The following is an 8164-nucleotide window of genomic DNA, read 5'->3' on the forward strand; positions in this document are numbered from 1 at the left end:
AACATTTCTTGCAGCAAAACATAAGGGCTATAGAAAGACTGAGGGGCAAAATTAATTGTCAGGGAGATGCTGTGACTATACACCACAGTTAAGTGCTTTGCTTGGGGCAAGTTTGTAAATGATGCACAGGGACCATAACTGTAACACAAACAATGCTTTGTGTTTATTCTGATGTGATTTGCTCTTATGAGCACAGTCTCATTTACACTTAATTTGAAAGTTGCCTGTTGAGGGATTTAAAAAAGTCAGCGCAATTAAAGAGCTCATGCAGATATGTGAATGTAGAGCAGGGGCTTGCTTTCCCCACTTTTCCCTGACTGGACTGATTATGCTGGTCTTGTCTCATACATCTGTAGGACAATAAAAGAGCCTTAGATCAGTTTGCAGTCTCATGCCATTATAACATTACTTCAATATATGAGGACATCACACCAGAAAATGGCAACCTACAGTCACTGCGTATTGACATCAATATGTGTATATAGCACTGTTAACTGTTCAAAATCTATACACACCTAGGATCTGATCTTCCTCACAAGAGTAATCTTTGGTCACTTTTGTATTGCTCTGATCATGTGTAGCCAGATTGTACCCTGTTGTTGAGCAAAGAAGTAACTCCTTATTAGCCTGATTAAATGTTTGGCAATTTGATCTATAATATTTACAGGATATGTTCCCACAACCAAACAGCTTGGTGAGTAAATCGTACAAAATAAACACAATTTCGAACAAGGGGCAGGCAGGTATACATAGTTGCATTTTGTTTCATTTGAATTTACAAAAGAAAAGAACCCTGAAGAAAACAAACACGAGTGATACAATGTTCTTTGCTAATCAATGCCCTCACCACCCAGACACAGAAAAAGAGAGAGGACTGGATTGTTTCTTGCTAAAGTCACTACAGCTTCTTGTGAGCACACTGAGTTAACACTGCATGGTTTTGCTATTCACATCATACACATGCACCTTAAACGTTAACCTGATATGCAGAATGCTCCCAGACTAAGCAAGGATACAGAGAATAACTCTAACTGTTCCTTAAGACCCAATAAACGCTTGACTGATCGACTCTGCTAGGCTTTTTACCTGTGCATTTTTAGGGTAATTGTTCTGTAACAAGATGTGAATCTCTAAGTCTGCCCAAAATAGCTGGCATGTTTAATGCTGTATCAAAGATGCCTTTGTCATTGAAATCTACAGGGATGCCAAATGGCTAATGCTCTTTGCCCAATATAAAGCAGCTTCCTGCATTAGTCTCAGAAATGAGGGGTGGTGGCAAAAGTATCTTTTAGTGGACCAGTTGAATAGGTGGGAGATAACTGAATAGATGTTGGACAAGCTTTCCAGTGCAAAGAGTCCTTCCTCGGGTCTGGGAAAGAAGCAGACAGCCTAAGATAAATACCTTGTAAAACAATGACTTTTGTTTCACTCCATTATGTAAACGAGAATAGTCACTTACTTGGGAGAGGGCTGTAAAACTGTGGAGCAAAGAGAAATAGGCTGTCTATGCTTCTTTCCCAAACCTGGGGAAGTGCACTTTATGCCAAAAATCTTGTCTAACACCTCTTTCAGCTACTTAGTTGGCCCACAAAATATATGACCCCAAAACCCTTGCTTTTCATTGTTTCTTGGACCATCATGGCTACATCACTCCAACCTTGCATTAGCCAGAAATGTTTTAGTACTGGGAGCTGTCTGACTGTTGACTGTCTGGTACAAGAGGATTCTGACTGGGGACATTACTGCATTCATTGCAACTTAATTGCTTGCTTTATCATTCCTTAAGTGAGTCATATTGTGGTTCCAGAATTACCCAGTGCAAAGTGCAGTATGAATACCTGTGTGTCAGTGCCTGAACAATAGCAAAACAACAGAACTGTCGAATTCCAGCATGCAGGCATAACCCGACTTTTAAAATATAACTTTAGTAAATATAGTGATCAGAGAAGATGATCTTTCAAGGGTCAAGGACACTGCTCCCTAGGAATCTTAAGAAATTTCTTTTCATCCCAACACTGTTAGTAGCTGGATAGATGTGATAAGTAATAAGTCTAGTGGCTCCCAACTCATTTTGACAAGTGCAGGGAAACCTTCAGTAGAAAGAAAACATCCATCATTTGTAAACTGAAGTACACACAACCAGATTGATTTCACATACACTACCAAACAGCCACCGGATTGTAACAACGTTTGATCATTACTGTACCAAACTGGATTCAACCCAGGAACCTAGAAGTGAAAGGTCAATATCCCATTACAAATCCTTTCTGCACTCAGCCCTTTCTAAATAGAGTCTGACAGCTACCACAAAAGAGGCTAACACACAAAACCTTTCCTGTAAAATCACTTTTTTGTGTTAAAACAAGTGGGCTTTCCTTCCCCTTTTAATTTCAAGACTTTTATAAAGAAGATGCACCATTCTCTCCCCTGAACTATGCAGTAACAATGGAAAGAGAATAGAGTACTTAAATGCTGAGTATCACAGCATAGAGTTGGGAGGAAATTTTTGCTCTAAAGCAGGGGTGGCCAGCCTGCAGCATGTGTGCCACATACAGCATAGGCAGACTCTGTATGTGGCATGCAGTAGATCAGAGAAGACAGGCAGTAAAGGGGCAGTTGTGCAGGAGGCAGAAAGCAGGGCAACAGATTAGGGAAGGGATCCGAGTAGCACTCAGGGAGGACACAGGGTTTATTTGTCACATGCCTTCTAAGAAGTTTGTCCCCCTCCCCCGCTCTAAAGTTTCAACTATTATCTTTCTGATCATTCAGCTATTGATCAAACTTTGCATTCATTCTCAGCCAATTTATTTAAATTATAAACTGCACAAGGCAGGGATTTTATTTTGTTTTATTTTGCTTATGCCTTAATGCATAATGGGGCTGCAATCCTATTTGGAGACACGGGCATGATTATAATATAAATCACATTATAATGATGTGTATTTATGCACGTGTGTGTGTTAGACCTCTCAGACACTGAATTCTAATGGTCAGCACAACTAGCAAAGTAATGTATAGTATGACAATAAATTCATTCAAGTGTAACAAGGGTTCCACAAGTACATTTTTCTATGACATGTTTATCTATCAAATCTTTTGGTTGCTGTGAGATATTAATATTACATCACATGGCATACTCCATATTTCTATATAATGTAAAATAAAATAACTGACAAGGAAAAAAAATATATTAGAAGCTGAGGAAAGCCCCCAAAAGGAAAGAATAGGAAAAATGAGAGAAAGCAAGCATGAAGAGATTGGCTGAAAAGCAAACATGCTCCTCTAATTTTGGCCCCAAAAAGTAAATACTTTTCCATGGTTCACTAAAAACAATGCAATTATGTGCTCCTCAGATACTTTATCTTCTTTTCTTTCTTTTGTTCTCATTACTTCTATTTTTAGAATATTCTCATGATTGATAGGACTACAATAAAACTAAGAACTTCATGTGTCTCATTACCTTTTGACTGACTGCTATAATAATGCATGTACCCATTCATCAATGTTTTGTCATGATTTCTGAAAACTGTTCTATATTAAGACATAAGCTACCATATGGGTTGCTTTGTAAGTAGAACATCTTTTTTGTCTCTATCTGCAGATCACATCATGTTGTCACTCTCAGTTAACACTAGATTAATTTGGCAGGCACTTTTTTCCTGCAGCCGTTGTATCTTTAGTCAAACAGTTACTCATTGCATCTATGCTGACATATTACAAGAATCTGTTAGCCCCTTACTATTTTAATACTCCATTTTCTCAGCAGCAAAAGCAGCAAGTGTTATCTGTAAATGTAATTATATGTGCATTTATAGATAAACAGAGAATTTGCTATACCACATGATGGAATGAGACCTATTAAACAAGTCCTGCAGAAGCCCTCTGACTTCCCTATATGATTATAAATCATCTTTAATTTTGACTAACATAACTAATTTCAGGTTGCTATCTTACTCACATGATATTAGGAGTTCATTAAGTAACCCTCATCTAACAGGTATCCCACTAAAAACTTTTTACCATTTTGAAAATTGACCTTTTAGTTCTACCCTTTTTCTCAAAGCATTTCTGCTCTGTGATAGAACTTGAACATTTTGACTGCTTCATAACCTCAAAAGGTCAAAACGTTTTAGAAGTCCAGGTCAATAATATGTACTACTTTTTCCTCTTTATTCGCTCCTAATAACGTATGCTCAAAAGAATTCCAGGAGACTTGATACAGAATTTCTTCTCCCTTACATTTTTCAAATATTGTTCAACTTGATACTGAAAACAACAAAAAAACAACAAAAAAGCTCTCCAAACCCTCAGTGGTCCATACTCTCAGGAGCAGATCTAGCACGGTTTCAAGAGACAGGAGCAGCTACCCTCCAATCTGCAGCTTTTTCATTTTCTTCCTTGCAGCACCTTCTCCTCTGTTCCTGACAGTGCTTACCTCATCAGTAAAGCTGAGGTGATGAGTGAGGCTAAGAAATTATTTAGCTTTGACACAATTTCCTTATTAGAATTTTCTGTCTCCATCCATAGAGCAGAATGGAGTCAAAATTATATATATACAGCTATCATAACTTCTCCTTATATGTATCCTCCTCCAGAAGACCCGATGACAACCCCCCAAAAAGGGGGCCCAGGCAGCTTGTCTCAAAAGTAGGCGTGAGGAGGGGGCTGAGAGGAAGATGCCAATGGCCAGAGTTTCCATAAGGACACCAAGAATCTGCACAAATGACCCTGCCCTTCCATAGATCTAACACAGGTCTGTATAGAGCCTTGTTACAACATAATATACAACCAATCTTAATACTTTTAGGCTGCCTATTATCAATCATCATCTTTATAATTATTTATCTGCATTACTATAGCTTCTAAGACCTCAAGGTCCTATTGTTCGAAACCAAGTCTGTTCTTACCCCAATGCATTTATATTCTAAACAAGAGAGAACAGGTGTTTAAAAACAAGGAGAAAGAGTAGGAGGATAATTGAACACTGCAACAATTATTTTATGCACCTAGCTACAGTAGGGAGAAACAACATCTTCACCATCTATACCAGCAGTACTATATTTGCTTACCTCTGATATTAACTAACACTGTGAACTCAATATCCCTTTTCCTGATCTCAAAGATTATTATATAATTACATGAATATATTTTGATTCTTATGATAAGGATTATGACTATACAGATTCCCTCATATGTTTTTCCCTGATAGATATAATATGCGTAAATATTGAATACAAAGATTTAGCAATTTTGTACTGCTTAGTTATAAAACCCTTAAAATTACATTTGTGATAAAAATGCTGATGTTCCCTTAACTATAGTAATATTAATAGAAATTACTACAACATCTACTCATTTTGAAGGTTACAACCCCTTTAAGAACACTACGTAAATGATACATCGATGTAATACATTTTTGTTCTGGCATAACTCTTTCTTAACCAAACCAGGCTACTAAAAACAACAGATATCCATAACAAGAAATGCCTATGCAAGACAGGAAGCTTCAGATCACTCATGATGCAACATCATGAACAGGTGAAAACTGTTACTATCATGATATTTGTTTAATAAATAAATTAAACAGAAAACATTTCTGTATTACGATTTGTGTCAAAGCTGTTCCTTTCTTATTTGGCAACTCCAAGTTCTATATTGGCATGGACTTGACTGGTGGCTAGATACAGCATTAGCATCAGCAGAAAAATTAAAACTTTACCTTTTGAAGGGGGATATTGATTAGAAGAGGAAACTAGACTCTTCCACTGATTCACTGTAACTGAGTTGTCTACATGTTCACCTTCCCTGTGGCTCAGTTCATTCTTCTGTAAAATGACAACAATACCTTCTGTTGCAGGGGCATAAATAATTCAGATTTGCAAGACACTGAGCTCATTGACTGAAAGAGGGCATAGAAACATTTAAATAAGTGAGGGACTTGCCAATTCATTGCTGAAAATGTTTATCAACAAGAAGAGCTAAACTGCAAAGTGTTTCACTTTTGTGAGTTGATATGTTTGTATATTGATAGAGAGACTTGATGCTTCAAGGGTTCCAGCCCCAAAGTTCCTTTTGTGCTTTCCTGATGTGGGGCCAAAGCTTCATATGTCCCCCAGAGTATGATGGATTTAAAAAAAAGAAAAAAGGAAAACACACACTTTTTTGTTATTTAATGATTTATTTAAATTGTAAAATAGTGTTTGAAATGAGCCAGGTTTAATTTTAAAGCAGTGTAGCTGCACTTACCAGTAGAATAAAGGACAGTACTCTAACACAGCCTACAGTAGACAAGTACAATATAAAATTGCTACCATTACTTTGCCTCTCTACCCCCTCAAATCTCCAAAATGGGCCTTTTATCCAGTTTTCTAATTGTCAATAGAATACACAGTTTTAATGCAGAAGAGCAAATATGCTTAAAATCCTCATCTGTACTGAAAAAAAATCAAGCCCAGAATGTCATAACCTTTACTACTGTAGTATGGGCTATATATTTGCATCCAACTATTCCCTGCTCATAAACTGACTGCCTTCCACCAGCCTATCCTTCTCCATTTGTGTTTACAGTAAACTGGACTGTCTCCTATGTCACTTTAAAGCTTCTGAAAGCCCCACAATTAGGCACTTAAATATAGGCTTAGAAGCCTAACTTTAGATTCTATTTTTTAAAATGTTGATGCATCTGCATGTGCACATGCATGTGCGTAAGTGTTCACAGTAATGGTTAGTGTTGAAAGTCAATATCATTAACACTGACAATTTTCAGTTTATAAGGTAATATGCCAAGTTAAACTTTTACTAAAAAAGTACAGTTTTAGTTTTTAATTTTGCAAACATTATGCACATGCAAATAAGTATTCATATTAGGTCAATGGGACACTTCATATGTGTAAAGTTACGTATCTACGTAAGTATCTGAAGAATCAGGACTTTAAATTTCATTAGCTTGCCTTCTGAGGATACAGGTTTCTAAAATTAAAGAAGTTGCTCTACTAACAGAAGCATTTAGAGATAACATTAAAATGTACAGTAAACGATTACAAATATTAAATTTGTATGACTGCATTTTATAAAACTAATTTGAAAGATCTCAACTAAATTTAAATCAATGGTATTTTAAAAAGAGTGATTTATATAATTTAGATCAATTATTTAAATTGCCTTCATTTTAATGGCTCCCTAAGGCTACTCTAACTTATGCTGCCTGCATTGAGATCTGGTGAAGTGTCATGTGCTCAACTCTGTACCCTCCTTCTGTTGAGGTTGGTGGTGTAGGGCTGTCCATGCCAGTTCAGTACCTCTTGAAGTTTTCCTTGTCAATGGGAAATCTTTGTTATCCTTTTAGGGCATTTTTATGTTTTATATTGCTGAAAGCTGGCCTGAGGTTTGAACCCAATGAACTTTGCGGTTTGAACAGTGCTTCTGTACATCTAATCTAAATTGTTTAAATGTAGACTAGATGTTTAAAATGTGTACACAGGACTGGATTTTTTAGTGTGATAATAAGTATATCTCCAGTCAAAATTTGTGCATGAGCTTAGAATGTCTGGAAATCAGGCTTTCCAGAGGTCACACGGGCTAAGTACAGACATTTGGGGAGGTTAAATCGGGTTCAAAATGGCCACCCAATTTAAACTTAGATTGATCACCCAACTGCTGACCTTACACTTACAGATCCGGTCTCAGTAACCAGCAGTCAGTCTAAACCTGTAACTGTACAGAAGCTCCATGCGCACAAAACTGGTCTAAAAATCACAGAACACAATTTAAGATAAACCATGATCTATGTAGTATCAAACTTATTCAATTTAGATCAAACAGGAGCATGGAACTTCTGTATACTTTTCCTGCTCAGCCCTGGGGCTAGGAAAACCCAGCCTCTGGCCCTAGCCCTGGGACTGCTCTATTCACCACCCCCGGCTATTTTTTGGCCCTCCTCCCTTGTCCCCTCCAACCAGCTAGCCCTCTCAACCCCCATCCCACAAATTGCTCTGGGTGCAGCCACGTTTATCAGCGTTTGCTGCTGCCAGAGCCGAGCAAATGAGTCCCATTGCGGGGTGGGAGGGGTGGAAAGGATGGGGGTATAGGTTTGCTGGGGGGGACACCCCACAGGTCATGCCTTAACCCCACCCATCATGGGTCACACCTGCCCCCCATCCACCGG

This window comes from Alligator sinensis, unplaced genomic scaffold, assembly GCF_000455745.1.
Source record: "Alligator sinensis unplaced genomic scaffold, ASM45574v1 scaffold153_1, whole genome shotgun sequence".
Taxonomy (NCBI): Eukaryota; Metazoa; Chordata; order Crocodylia; family Alligatoridae; genus Alligator; species Alligator sinensis.